Source organism: Dendrobates tinctorius, unplaced genomic scaffold (assembly GCF_039654945.1).
Source record: "Dendrobates tinctorius isolate UK_male_01 unplaced genomic scaffold, ASM3965494v1 ptg000162l, whole genome shotgun sequence".
Classification (NCBI taxonomy): Eukaryota; Metazoa; Chordata; class Amphibia; order Anura; family Dendrobatidae; genus Dendrobates; species Dendrobates tinctorius.
The window spans coordinates 66,473,030-66,489,523 of record NW_027361829.1 but is presented as its reverse complement, the minus strand read 5'-3'; positions in this window follow the sequence as shown (position 1 = coordinate 66,489,523).

Below are 16,494 nucleotides of genomic sequence, written 5' to 3'. Positions count from 1 at the left end.
ACAAGGTGTATGGAGTGGAGATGCGTGTGTGCGAGGTGTACGGAGTGGAGCCATGTGTGTACAAGGTGTACAGATCAGAGCCGCATGTGTGCGAGGTGTACAGAGCGGAGCCGATTGTGTGTGAGGTGTACGGAGCGGAGCCATGTGTGTACAAGGTGTACAGAGCAGAGCCATGTGTGTACGAGGTGTACAGAGTGGAGCCGCTTATGTGTGAGGTGTACAGAGCGGAGTCATGTGTGTACGAGGTGTATGGAGCAGAGCCGTGTGTGCGAGGTGTACGGAGCAGAGCCATGTGTGTACAAAGGTGTACAGAGCGGAGCCGCTTGTGTGTGAGGTGTAAGGAGCGGAGTCATGTGTGTACAAGGTGTACGGAGCAGAGCCGGGAGTGTACAGGGTGTACAGAGCGGAGTCGCGTGTGTGAGGTGTACGGAGCAGAGCCATGTGTGTAAAAGGTGTAGGGAGCAGAGCCGCACGTGTAAGAGATGTACGGAGCAGAGTCGCACATGTGTGAGGTGTACGGAGCAGAGCCATGTGTGTACAAGGTGTACGGAGTGGAGCCGTATGTGTGTGAGGTGTACGGAGCAGAGCTATGTGTGTACAAGATGTACGGAGTGGAGACGCGTGTGTGCGAGGTGTACGGAGTGGAGCCATGTGTGTACAAGGTGTATGGATCTGAGCCGCGTGTGTGCGAGGTGTACAGAGCGGAGCCGATTGTGTGTGAGGTGTACAGAGCGGAGCCATGTGTGTACAAGGTGTACAGAGCAGAGCCATGTGTGTGCGAGGTGTACAGAGCGGAGCCGCTTGTGTGTGATGTGTACGGAGCAGAGCCATGTGTGTACGAGGTGTACGGAGCAGAGCCGCGTGTGCGAGGTGTACGGAGCAGACCCATGTGTATACAAAGGTGTACAGAGTGGAGCCGCTTGTGTGTGAGGTGTAAGGAGCGGAGCCATGTGTGTACAAGGTGTACAGAGCAGAGCCGTGTGTGTACAGAGCGGAGTCGCGTGTGCGAGGTGTATGGAGCAGAGCCATGTGTGTACAAGGTGTACGGAGCGGAGCCGCGTGTGCGAGGTGTACGGAGCAGAGCCATTCGTGTACAAGGTGTACGGAGCGGAGCCGCGTGTGTGAGGTGTATGGAGCGGAGCCATGTGTATACAAGGTGTACGGAGCAGAGCCGTGCGTTTGCGAGGTGAAAGGATCAGAGCCGAGTGTGTACGTGGTGTACGGAGCAGAGCAGTGTGTGTACAAGGTGTTCGGAGCAGAGCCGCGTGTGTGCGAGGTGTACGGAGCAAAGCCATGTGTGTACAAGGTGTACAGAGTGGAGCCGCGCGTGTGTGAGGTGTAGGAGCAGAGCTATGTGTGTACAAGGTGTACGGAGCGGAGCCGCGTGTGTGCGAGGTGTACAGAGCAGAGCCATGTGAGTACAAGGTGTATGGAGTGGAGCCGCGTTTGTGCGAGGTGTATGGAGCGGAGCCATATGTGTACAAGGTGTACAGAGCAGAGCCGAGTGTGTGTGCAAGGTGTAAGGAGCAGAGCCGAGCATGTATAGGGTGTACAGAGTGGAGCCGCTTGTGTGAAAGGTGTAAGGACCGGAGCCGCATGTGTGCGAGGTGTACGGAGCGGACCCGCGTGTGTACGAGGTGTTCGGGGCAGAGCCCTGTGTGTACAAGGTGTAAGTAGCAGAGCCACGCATGTACAGGGTGTACGGAGCGTAGCCGCGATTGTGCGAGGTGTACGGAGCAGAGCCATGTGTGTAAAAGGTGTACAGTGCGGAGCCGCTTGTGTGTGAGGTGTACGGAGCGGAGCCATGTGTGTACAAGGTGTATGGAGCAGAGATGTGCGTGTGCGAGGTGTAAGTACCAGAGCCGTGTGTGTATGAGGTGTAGGGAGAGGAGCTATGTGTGTACGAGGTGTATGGAGCAGAGCAATGTGTGTACAAGGTGTATGGCGCAGAGTCGCATGTGTGCAAGGTGTACGGAGGAGAGCCATGTGTGTATAAGGTGTACGGAGCCACGCGTGTGTGAGGTGTATGGAGTGGAACCACGCATTTGCGCGGTGTACAGAGTGGAGCCACACATGTGCGAGGTGTACGGAGTCGTGCGTGAGCGAGGTTTATGGAGCAGAGCCGCGCCAAGCGTGTGCGAGGTGTACGGAGCAGAGCCATGTGTGTACAAGGTGTACGGAGCGGAGCCACATGTGTGCGAGGTGTACGGAGCAGAGCCATATGTGTACAAGGTGTACGGAGCAGAGCTGCGCGTGTACAAGATGTACGGAGCGGAGCCGTGCGTGTGTGAGGTGTATGGAGTAGAACCATGTGTGTACAAGGTGTATAGAGCGGAGCCGCTTGTGTGTGAGGTGTACAGAGCGGAGCCATGTGTGTACAAGGTTACGGAGCACAGCCACACATGTGCGAGTGTACGGAGTGGAGCCGCGCACCTGCGAGGTGTACAGAGCGGAGCTACGTGTGTACGAGGTGTACAGAGCAGAGATGTGTATGAGATGTACGGAGCAGAGATGTGTACGAGCCGCGTGTACGAGGTGTACGGAGCGGAGCCATAGGTGTACGGAGCGGAGCCACATGTGTATGGGGCATACAAAACGGAGCCCTCTGTGTACAAAGTGTACGGAGCTTAGCCATGTGTGTACGGAGCAGAGCAGAGCCGCATGTGTATGAGATGTATTGCGCAAAGACGCATGTGTACAAGGTTTACGGAGTGGAGCCATGTATGTACAAGGTGTAAAGAGCGTGGCCACGTGTGTAAAAGGTGTACGGAGCAGAGCCGCATGTGTACGGGGTTTACGGAGTGGAGCCATGTGTGCACTGAGTGGAGCCATGTGTGTGCGAGGTGTACAGAGCGGGGCCATGTGTGTATGAGGCATAAAAAGCGGAACCGTGTGTGTAGTAGGTGTGCGGAGCCATACGTGTACAAGGTGTATGGTGGGGAGCATTCATACCTCCCAGCGGAACATTCCCGATTTTGAGAGAGAGTCTGCCCCACTGCCCCAGCCAGGAGCTTACTTTTCTGACGGACACAGGAGTACACGGCAGAGCCCCGAGGAGCACTTTAAAATTTGCACGTGACATTCCTCCGGAAGTGACGTGGTAGAAGCTGACCAGAAATTAGGTAATTTCAGGAGGAGATTGTGACGGAACCATGGAGGCACTTCAGGGAATGCTTCAGATCCATCACCGTGTCCTCCTCCAACAGCGGGATCGCCTTGGACTCGGGGATGCCAGCCATGTCAGCGGATCATGATATGTCCTGAATCAGGAGGCTCAGGTTGGCATTATAATGGGAGCTGGGCTGCTATAGTATCTTTATAGAATCTCTTTCTTTCTCTCTGTTCTTTCGTTCTCTCTCTAATCTTTCTTTTTCTCTCTCTCTCTGTTCTTTATTTCCTCTCTTTATCTCTCCCTTCTTTCTTTCTTTCTCTCTATTCTTTCTTTCTTCCTTTCCCCTCTTTCTTTCTCTCTCTCTTCTTTCTTTCCCCTCTTTGTCTCTCTGTTCTTTCTTTCTCTCTGTTTTCTTTTTTCTCGCTCTCTGTTCTTTCTTTCCTTTCCTCAGTACCAGTCAGTGTGCCTACAGTACCAGTACAATAAGGCTACTTTCACACTAGTGTTTTTTAGCACTGCGCTTCGTGCGCAATCGAAACGCATGCAAAAAACGCATCATGCGTTTTCTGTGAGTTTGCTTTTTTAGGCGCATGTGTTTTAACCAGTTTCTAGCCATGTTAACCAGGGGTGGGATTCAGCCGGTTCTCCCCGGTTCGGTGGAAGCTCAGAAGGGAAGGAGCGCCATTTGACTTTTTCAATGCAAAATTGGCTGGAATTCAGATCGGACGCCATGTCACGTTTGGAGAGCCCCTGATGTGCCTAAACAGTGGAAACCCCCCACAAATGACACCATTTTGGAAACTAGACCCCACAAGGAACTTATCTAGATGCATGATGAGAACTTTGAACCTCCCAGGGCTTCACAGAAGTTTATAACGTACAGCCGTAAAATTAAAAAAATCATTTTTCCAATTTGTCCTGAGTACGCTGATACCCCACATGTGGGGGTAAACCACTATTTGGGAACATGGCAGAGCTCGGAAAGGAAGCAGCGCCATTTGACTTTTTTTGCTGGAATTGGGATCGGACGCCATGCCGCGTTTGGAAAGCCCCTGATGTGCCTGAACAGTGGAAACCCCCCACAAATGACACTAAATATGTGTACTTTTATTTATTTTTTTTATTTCCAAAAAATGAATTTATTAGGGAATATATATATTTTTTTATTCATTTAGCGATTTTTTTATAAATGATTTTTACACTTTTTTTTTTTACTTTATTACATTGTCCCAGGGGGACATCACTGTCATGTGTCAGATCGCTGATCTGACACATCACACAGTGCTGTGTCAAATCAGCGATGTGACAGGCGCTGCACAAGGCTTCCTCATGCCTGCACTCTGCAGGCAGTGAGGAAGCTGCCTCCCTGCAGGCCTCCGAAGGTCCCCGCCGCCATATTGGATCCGGGGACCTGCAGGGAAGGAGGCCCCTAGTGCAGGGCAACACATCGCGCTGCGCTGGGGGTCTCAGGGAAGCACGGAGGGAGCCCCCTCCCTGCCGATGCTTCCCTGATCCTCCGGTACACTGCGATCATGTTTGATCGCAGTGTGCCAGGGGTTAATGTGCCGGGGGTGGTCCATGATCACCCCTGACACATAGTGCCGGGTGTCAGCTGTGGTAATCAGCTGACACCCGGCCGCGATCAGCGTACTATCCTGTCCCCGGTCATAGGGGCCCGAGTCCCGTGGACGGGATAGTACGTCAGATGCCAGGAAGGGGTTAATTAATGCAGTTCTGGGACCCCTGCTTCTGCTAGTCTCAGTTTCTGTTTTCAGTTTGTTTCTGCAGCCTTCTTTGTGTTCTCTGTTTAGAGGTGACCCGTTTTTGTACCCAGCCCTTATATCCTTCAGGGTCCCCCTTCCCTCTATCTATAGGCCTTCGCTTGAGATTAGCCTAGGATCATCGGTGGGTCTATTCACAAGGAATAGGTCACTCACTCCATCATAGGGAATCAGCCTAGCCGCAGTGCAGGGTCAGTTTTCCCCCTCCTACCCTAGTCCTGTGCTGCAGAACCATAACACCTCTCACACATCCAAACCAGATCTCACACTTTGCACTGACGAGGGGCAGTACCCCGAAACACAGTGTCTGCAAATTGAGATTCTGGCTTTGCTTTTATCCTAAGTCATGTAACAAGGCTCGTTAAAGGGTCAACATTGACTTTTAGGATTGCTACTTCCAATAGGTGGCGTTCTCCTCTTCCTCTCTGAAGAGACAATTTGTATAATTAACTTACGATTTTATTTTATTTTTTTTTTCTGCTGCCAGTCTATATTTGCTGCTGTGTAACTGTTTGGGTATGACACTTGCACACCGCAAATACTGCAGCCATAGGAGACTAGAGACGCACAGACCACAATCTCCTATATTGTGTCTGTCTCAGCTGTGGACTGTGCATTCCCCATGGGGTGTCCAGTTCACAGCTGCGGGGGAGTCAGGTGCCATTTTATTGTAGTCCAGAACTGTGCTCTTGGCTACAATTTACACCCCCATATCAACAGCTCACGCAGCTGTTGGTGACAGGAGGTCTGCACAGTAGTTGTGAGATGTGGTGAGCACAGATCAGGAGCCTGATGCTGTACTAATATCAGGCTATTGAGCAGCTCGGTAGCCTGAGATTAGTCGTACAATGTCAGGCTGCCGACCTGTACTCCAGTATTCAGAGTTCATCATCACACTGCTGTGCTCTGAACACTGACTCATCTCTGCTCAGTCAGAAAAAAGCCTCATTCAGATGTCCCCACATTATACATTTGAGTGAGGCTTTACACTGAGCCCAGCCATGTATCTAGTCCCATCATGTGTGACGGTCTGCTGAGCCATGTATCTCATGCGGCCACTGAATGAAATGGTGAGCAGCCCACCTTCAACTAATAGAATCAGTGCTAATGACCGACCTCTGTGTCACTTTCCACTTGTCAATACCACTTTGCCGCCACTAACAAAATGGCTCCTACACTTCGTCCTGCCTTATCCTTTGGCAAACATCTAGAAGGCGAGGAGTGACGTCTCACACATGGAGCAGATCCCACCAATGTGTACTGCAGTTGCACTATCTCACATTACACTAAATTTTTACGGCAAATATCAGCAGTTGCCCCCACTCCCTCCAGTTTCTCAAGTTGAAAATATGAGCAAAAATTGCTATTTTATACCATTAAAAATATACGTTTTTGCATTTTTTTTCCAATTGTTGAGAAAAAAAATGGACACATTCCCTTTAAATCTGCCAGATCCATTTATCATCTACTGTAGATTATAAAGGGAATGTTGCTGATGAAATGTAGCCATTAAAATGAACTGTTATGCTCTTACTGGAACTAATTTTTCTTTGTTCTGGCTCTGACCGCCGTGAAGCCTAAATGCCTGTAGGTCCACTCTGATTGTCACTTGGGATCAGGAAAAAACTTTATTTTTTTTAATAAAACCAATCGGTTCATGTTTTGTACTCCTTTAAGTCAATAAGGTAAAGCAAAGTTCTATGATCAACCTCCAACCCTTCCTTCTGATGTCTGCTCCTTCTGACATGAATATATTCTCAAGGTCCATACAAGAACATGGCCTAACTATTATTGGCATAGTGTTTTTTTAACCCCTTCCTGACATCCGACGTACTATCCCGTCCATGGGACCCGGGCCCCTATGCCCATGGACGGGATAGTAAGTCTACCGCGATCAGCGGCGCCCACGTGGTGAGCGCCGCTGATCGCGGCCGGGTGTCAGCTGATTATCACAGCTGACACCCGGCACAATGTGTCAGGGGCGGTCACGGACCGCCCCCGACACATTAACCCCTTGCACACCGTGATCAAACATGATCGCCGTGTACCGGGGGTTAAAGGGAAGCATCGGCAGGGAGGGGGCTCCCTCTGTGCTTCCCTGAGCCCCCCACGGCAGCGCAATGTGCATCGCTGCTGCCGGGGGCTCCTTTCCTGCAGGCCCCCGAATCCAAGATGGCGACGGGGGCCTTCGGGGGCCTGCAGGAAGCTGGCTTCCTCAGTGCCTGCAAAGCGCAGGCATGAGGAAGCCTTCTGCACTGCCTGTGACAGATCGCTGATCTGTCACAGTGATCTGTGATGTGACAGATCAGCGATCTGTAACAGAACAGTGATGTCCCACCTGGGACTAATTAATAAAGTAAAAAAAAAATAAAAATAAAGTGTTAAAATAATTTAAAAAAAATCGCTAAATAAATTACAAAAAAAAAAAAAAAATTCCCCCAAATAAATCCATTTTTTGAAAATAAAAAAAAACCAAAACAATAAATGTACACATATTAGGTATCGCCGCGTCCGTAACGACCCGCCCTATAAAACTGTCCCATTAGTTAACCCCTTTAGAGAACCCCTTAAAAAATAAAAATAAAAAACGAAGCAATCATTATTATCATACCGCCAAACAAAAAGTGTAATAACGCACGATCAAAAAGACGCATATAAATATCCATGGTACCGCTGAAAAAGTCATCTTGTCCTGCAAAAAACGAGCCACCACACAGCATCATCAGCGAAAAAATAAAAAAGTTATAGCTCGCAGAATAAAGCGATGCAAAAATAATTATGTTTTATATAAAATAGATTTCATTGCATAAAACCGACAAAACATAAAAAAAACCGACCTAAATGAGGTATCGCTGTAACCGTACTGACCCGAAGAATAAAACTGCTTTATCAATTTTACCGCACGCGGAACGGTGTAAACGCACCCCCCCAAAAGAAATTCATGAAACGCTGGTTTTTGTTCATTCTGCGTCCCAAAAATCGGAATAAAAAGCGATCAAAAAATGTCACGTGCCCGAAAATGGTACCAATAAAAACGTCAACTCGTCCCGCAAAAAATAAGACCTCACATGACTCGATGGATCAAAATAAGGAAAAATTATAGCTCTCAATATGTGGTGATGCAAAAACTATTTTTACAATAAAAAGCGTCTTTTAGCGTGCGACAGCCGCCAAACATAAAAACCACCATAAATAGTAAATCAAACCCCCCGTTATCACCCCCTTAGTTAGGGAAAAATAATAAAATTAAAAAAATGTATTTATTTCCATTTTTCCATTACGGTTAGGGTTAGGGCTAGGGTTAGGGCTAGGGTTAGGGCTAGGGTTAGGGCTGAGATTAGGGTTAGGGGTGTGTTGGGGTTCGGGTTGGAGTTAGAATTGGGGGTTTCCACTGTTAGGGCACATCAGGGGCTCTCCAAATGCAACATGGCGTCTGATTTCAATTCCAGCCAATTCTGAGTTGAAAAAGTCAAATGATGCTCCTTCCCTTCCAAGCTCTGACATGTGCCCAAACAGTGTTTTACCCCCACATGTAGGGTATCAGCCTACTCAGGACAAATTGCAAAACAATTTTTGGGGTCCAATTTCTCCTGTTACCCTTAGGAAAATAAAAAATTGTGGGCAAAAATATTTTTGTGGAAAAAAATGATTTTTTTATTTTCACGTTCGAGCGTTATAAAATTCTGTGAAGCACTTGGGGGTTCAAAGTGCTCACCACACATCTAGATAAGTTCCGTGGGGGGTCTAGTGTCCAAAATGGGGTCACTTGTGGGGAGTTTCAATAGTTTAGGTACATCAGGGGCTCTCCAAACGCACATGACACCCGCAGACCATTCCATCAAAGTCTGCATTCCAAAACGTCACTACTTCCCTTCCGAGCCCCGACGTGTGTCCATACAGTAGTTTTCTCCCACATATTGGGTGTCAGCGTACTCATGACAAATTGGACAACAACTTTTAGGGTCCAATTTCTCCTGTTACCCTTGGGAAAATGAAAAAATTGGGGACTAATTGATCATGTTTGTGGAAAAAATACGATTTTTTTATTTTCATGCCCAGGCATTATAAACTTCTGTGAAGCCCTTGGGGGTTCAATGTGCTCACCTCACATCTATATAAGTTCCTTAGGGGGTCTAGTTTTCAAAATGGGGTCATTTGTGGGGGGTTTCCACTGTTTAGGTACATTAGGGGCTCTCCAAAGGCAACATGACACCCGCAGACCATTCCATCAAAGTCTGCATTCCAAAACGTCACTACATCCCTTCCGAGCCCCGACGTGTGCCCATACAGTAGTTTTCTCCCACATATGGGGTATCAGCATACTCAGGACAAATTGGACAACAACTTTTGGGGTCCAATTTCTCCTGGTACCATTGGGAAAATAAAAAAATGGTGACTAAAAGATCATGCTTGTGGAAAAAATACGAATTTTTTATTTTCATGCCCGGGCGTTATAAACTTCTGTGAGGCACTGGGGGTTCAAAGTTCTCACCACACATCTAGATAAGTTCCTTGGGGGGTCTAGTTTACAAAATGGTGTCATTTGTGGGGGGTTTCCACTGTTTAGGTACATCAGGGGTTTTCCAATCGCGACATGTGTCCGATCTCAATTCCAGCCAAAAACGTCAAATGGCGCTGCTTCCCTTCCGAGCTCTGCCATGCGCCCAAATAGTGGTTTACCCCCACATGTGGGGTATCAGCGTACTCAGGACAAATTGCACAATAACTTTTAGGGTCCTGTTACCCTTGGAAAAATAAGAATTGAGGGTGAAAAGATCATTTTTGTGGAAAAAATATGATTTTTTAATTGTACGGCTTTATGTTATAAACTTCTGTGAAGCCCTTGGGGGTTCAAAGTTCTCACCACACATCTAGATAAGTTCCTTAGGGGGTCTAGTTTCCAAAATGGTGTCATTTGTGGGGGGTTTCCACTGTTTTGGTACATCAGGGGTTTTCCATTCGCGACATGGTGTCCGATCTCAATTCCAGCCAAAAACGTCAAATGGCGCTGCTTCCCTTCCGAGCTCTGCCATGCGCCCAAATAGTGGTTTACCCCCACATGTGGGGTATCAGCGTACTCAGGACAAATTGCACAATAACTTTTAGGGTCCTGTTACCCTTGGGAAAATAAAAATTGGGGTGAAAAGATCATTTTTGTGGAAAAAATATGATTTTTTAATTGTACTGCTGTACGTTATAAACTTCTGTAAAGCCCTTGTGGGTTCAAAGTTCTCACCACATATCTAGATAAGTTCCTTGGGGGGTCTAGTTTCCAAAATGGGGTCACTTGTAGGGGGTTTCCACTGTTTAGGTACATCAGGGACTCTCCAAACGTGACATGGCGTCCGATCTGAATTCCAGCCAATTTTGCATTGAAAAAGTCAAACGGCGCTCCTTCCATTCTGAGCTCTGCCATGCGCCGAAACAGTCGTTCCCCCCCACATATCAGGTATCAGCGTACTCAGGACAAATTGCACAATAACTTTTGCAGTCCAATTTCTCCTGTTACCCTTGGTAAAATAAAAAAAAATTGAACCTGAAGTACTTTTTTTGTGAAAAAAAGTTAGATGTTCATTTTTTTTTAAATATTCAAAAAAATTCCTGTGACGCACCTAAAGGGTTAATAAACTTCTTGAATGTGATTTTGAGCACCTTAAGGGGTGCAGTTTTTAGAATGGTGTCACTTTTGGGTATTTTCTATCATATAGACCCCTCAAAGTGGCTTCAAATGTGATGTGGTCCGTAAAAATAAAATGGTGTTGTAAAAATGAGAAATCGCTGGTCAACTTTTAACCCTTATAACTTCCTAACAAAAAAAAATTTTGGTTCCAAAATTGTGCTGATGTAAAGTAAACATGTGGGAAATGTTAGTTATCAAGTTTTTTGGGTGCCATATCTCTGTGATTTAAGGGCATAAAAATTCAAAGTTGGAAAATTGCGACATTTTCAAAATTTTCGCCAAATTTCCGTTTTTCTCACAAATAAACGCAAGTTATTTGAATGAAATTTTACCACTAACATGAAGTACAATATGTCACGAGAAAACAATGTCAGAATCACCGGGATCCATGGAAGCGTTCCAGAGTTATGACCTCATAAAGGTACAGTGGTCAGAATTGTAAAAATTGGCCCGGTCATGAACGTGCAAACCACCCTTGGGGGTGAAGGGGTTAACCTATGCGTTGTCTTAAGCGTTTTGGGTTGAAAAATAACCTGAATAAATGTTCGGCACTCCTCACTAAGGAATTTGGCAGGAGATAGCAGTAATTACTAGTGTTGAGCATTCCGATACCGCAAGTATCGGGTATCGGCCGATACTTGCTGTATCGGAATTCCGATACCGACTTCCGATATTTTTTCAATATCGGAAGTCGGCATCGGAATCGGAAGTTCAAAGTTGATTGACAGCCTGACGTCATCATGATGCGCGGTGTGTGCGCATCATGATGTGCCGTCATTTCGGGCCTTCCGGGGGTCTCTGCCGGCCTGCCGGGGGGCTGTGCCGGCCTGCCGGTGGTCTGTGCACCCTGTGGGGGTCTGTACCGGCCTGCCGGGGGGCTGTGCCGGCCTGCCGGGGGGCTGTGCTGATGTCCGGGAGTCTGTGCAAGCATCGTCCGATGGGACTATAAGTCCCATCTGGCGATGCCTGCTACCATGACAGTGATTGACACATTAGCCAATGATGGGACAGTAGTAGTCCCATCATCCGGCTAATGTGTTAAATGTTAAAAAAAAAAAAAAAAATACTACATACATACTACATACATACTACATGCATGCTACATACATAATACATGCTACATACATACTACATATATACTACATGCATGCTACATACATACTACATGCTACATACATACTACATATATACTACATGCATGCTACATACATACTGCATGCTACATACATACTACATACATACCACATATATACTACATACATACTACATGCTACATACATACTACATATATACTACATGCATGCTACATACATACTGCATGCTACATACATACTACATACATACTACATACATACCACATATATACTACATACATACTACATGCATGCTACATACATACTACATACATACTACATACATACTACATACTACATACATACTACATACAAACCACATATATACTACATACATACTACATGCATGCTACATACATACCACATATATACTACATACATACTACATGCATGCTACATACATACTACATGCTACATACATACTACATATATGCTACATGCATGCTACATACATACTGCATGCTACATACATACTACATACATACTACATACATACCACATATATACTACATACATACTACATGCATGCTACATACATAACACATATATACTACATGCATGCTACATACATACTACATGCTACATACATACCACATACATACTACATACATACTACATACATACTACATGCATGCTACATACATACTACATGCTACATACATACTACATATATACTACATGCATGCTACATACATACTACATGCTACATACATACTACATATATACTACATACATACTACATGCATGCTACATACATACTACATGCTACATACATACTACATACAATACATTCATACAATACATACATAGACATACAGTACATATAACATAGAGTAACATACTTACCAATACTTGTCACATTGTTCCCCGAAGCCATTGTCTTTTACAAAATAAATATTAACATAACAAACCACAAAAATACTCACCCACGATCCGAAGCAGTCCACGAGTGTGTCCCACGACGATCTTGGGTAGAGAACTGCAGCATCAGCTGATGCTGCCATTCTCTACGGGCTGCAGGAATCCAATGACAGAAGGTAGGTATCCTTCCGCACTGTATTCCTCCGCCACTTAAAAAAAAAAAAGTCCCTAGTCTCACTTTATGCCATTGCTGTGTGGGAAGCAATGGCATAAAGTGAGACTAGGGACTTTTTTTTTTTAAGTGGCGGAGGAATACAGTGCGGAAGGATACCTACCTTCCGTCATTGGATTCCTGCAGCCCGTAGAGAACGGCAGCATCAGCTGATGCTGCAGTTCTCTACCCAAGATCGTCGTGGGACACACTCGTGGACTGCTTCGGATCGTGGGTGAGTATTTTTGTGGTTTGTTATGTTAATATTTATTCCGTAAAAGACAATGGCTTCGGGGAACAATGTGACAAGTATTGGTAAGTATGTTACTCTATGTTATATGTACTGTATGTCTATGTATGTATTGTATGAATGTATTGTATGTAGTATGTATGTAGTATATATGTGGTATGTATGTAGCATGTAGTATGTATGTAGTATGTATGTAGCATGCATGTAGCATGCAGTATGTATGTAGCATGCATGTAGTATATATGTAGTATATATGTGGTATGTATGTAGCATGTAGTATGTATGTAGCATGCATGTAGTATGTATGTAGTATGTATGTGGTATGTATGTAGCATGTAGTATGTATGTAGCATGCATGTAGTATATATGTAGTATGTATGTAGCATGTAGTATGTATGTAGCATGCATGTAGTATGTATGTAGTATGTATGTAGCATGCATGTAGCATGCAGTATGTATGTAGCATGCATGTAGTATATATGTAGTATGTATGTGGTATGTATGTAGCATGCATGTAGTATGTATGTAGTATGTATGTGGTATGTATGTAGCATGTAGTATGTATGTAGCATGCATGTAGTATATATGTAGTATGTATGTAGCATGTAGTATGTATGTAGCATGCATGTAGTATGTATGTAGTATGTATGTAGTATGTATGTGGTATGTATGTAGCATGTAGTATGTATGTAGCATGCATGTAGTATATATGTGTTATGTATGTAGCATGTAGCATGCATGTAGTATGTATGTAGTATGTATGTAGTATGTATGTGGTATGTATGTAGCATGTAGCATGCATGTAGTATGTATGTAGTATATATGTGGTATGTATGTAGCATGTAGTATGTATGTAGCATGCAGTATGTATGTAGCATGCATGTAGTATATATGTAGTATGTATGTAGCATATATGTAGTATGTATGTAGCATGTAGTATGTATGTAGCATGCAGTATGTATGTAGCATGCATGTAGTATATATGTAGTATGTATGTAGCATATATGTAGTATGTATGTAGCATGTAGTATATATGTAGTATGCATGTTGCATGCATGTAGTATATATGTAGTATGTATGTTGCATGTAGTATATATGTAGTATGAATGTAGCATGTATGTAGTATGTAGTATGAATGTAGCATGTATGTAGTATGCATGTTGTATGTATGTAGCATATATGTAGCATGTAATTTTTTTTTTTTTTTTTTTACATTCAACACATTAGCCGGATGATGGGACTACTACTGTCCCATCATTGGCTAATGTGTCAATCACTGTCATGGTAGCAGGCATCGCCCGATGGGACTTGTAGTCCCATCGGACGATGCCTGCACAGACCCCCGAAGCCTGCACAGACCACCGGCAGGCCGGCACAGCCCCCCGGCAGGCCGGCACAGCCCACCGGAGCCTGCACAGACCACCGGCAGGCCGGCATAGCCCCCCGGCAGGCCGGCACAGACCACCGGAGCCTGCACAGACCCCCTGGCAGGCCGGCACAGCCCCCCGAGAGGCCGGCACAGCCCACCGGAGCCTGCACAGACCCCCTGGCAGGCCGGCACAGCCCCCCGAAAGGCCCGTGCAGACCCCAGAGAGTCTGTACAAGGCAAAAACAGGGTTTTTCTTATTCCGATACCGGAAGTCCCATAGACTTGAATGGGACTTCCGGTATCGGAATCGGCGATACCGATACTTTTTTTTAAGATCGGCTGATCCATTCCGATCCGATACTTTGAAGTATCGGACGGTATCGCTCAACTCTAGTAATTACATATACTACTACTACTTTTTGAAGCTATCTACAAGGATGCAGATGGCACCATCAGATAATAAGACTAATTAGAGGGGATCCAACCACAGTATGTCCAAATTGCATGTAAATCACAAAAAAAAGAACCAAGAAGACATACATCAAATGCAGGGATCACCATAGAAAAATTGTCAATTTTGTTACATGGGATACACAAACCACCAAAAAAAAGATTAAAAACATTTAAAATAGACAGCGGTTATTAAACATAACCTATAATCATGGGAGCAGTAACAAGCTCTATATAACATCACACAATTGTATACGTATAATGTGTGTAGCTAGTCCACATAATCAATATAATGTGTAAAATACGCTAAGCCCTATGCAAAAAAAAAATTTCAGATGTATATTGTTGCTAAATGCATTAATTTAAGTACATCTAAAACCATGTCCTGAGTGCAAATGTTGAGAAGTATATATGGAGGGAGGTTTACTATTGATTTATTTTATAAGTGTTTTGGCTCTCTTTAACCCTTCAGTTCTTTTTCATCTACTGAATACGGGTTAATATAGTGGTCCACATCACAGTTTATTATACTGGACTAATATTTGATGCCACAATACCTTACCTTGATGTGCTTTATTGTGATCTTTATTGTGATCTTTATTGTGATCTTTATTGTGATCTTTATTGTGATACACAATAGTACTTCTTACATCTCCTCTCCCTTCATATATACTTCTCAACAGGCTATCTGACTATGGAGCTAGCCTGGTATGTATCTCGACCCATGCGCCAGACCACAGACTATTTAAAAGTTATTCTTTGCAGTCTCCATTTGGACTACAAGCAGTGAGCTAGATCCATTTTTTTTCTTTCTTCTTGATGGCTATAACTTAATTACTTAATCTAAGCTCACATTGTGTCTTTGTCTACGGTCGGAGGCTTGCAGCTGAAGCCCTAGAATAAAGTTTTCTGATGTTTGTGTTAATGAAGCCATTGATTTTAATGATGTAGATGGAGTCACTGTGTGCTCTGTAGGACATAATTTTTGGCCTTGTATGACTTTTTTAGGCAGACACCAAGATGGCATCTTGGTGCCTGCCTCAAATAGGCATATAATGATGCCAACATAGAACACTGACTCTGCCTGCATCATTGTAGTCAATGTTCCTGTTGGTGCGAACATCTGAATCCCATTCCCGAGGCTTCAGACACAAATACCGACAGAGCCACTGATCATAGTCCAACGTGAATATAGTCCAAGTAGGACTGTCCTAGGATGCCCAAGTCCTACTGGTTATGCATGTCTTTAGAAGCTTTTATAAGGGAATAATTGTTACGGCTAGATGATGACCAGGTCACATCATCTCCCACATTGGCAAGTATGTAGTGAGTAAAGGGAACCTGTCACCTCGTTTTTCAGCTATAAGTTGCGGCCACTGCCTTTCTACAGCTTTCTAGAATGCTGTAGATAAGCCCCATAAGGCAGTGGCCACAGCTTATAGCTGAAAAATGAGGTGACAGGTTCCCTTTAACAATGTTAGCCTATGGAGCATCAGAACAAGGCGCCATAGGCTTGCATTATAGAAGAAACTTCTCGCTCACACCGAGAGTATACAGTGAGCTAAAGAGCGATGACAGGCGATTCCGACAGCTAAATAGGAAAGGGTTATTTACAGTTAGAGCAATCACACTGTGGAATGCCGACCA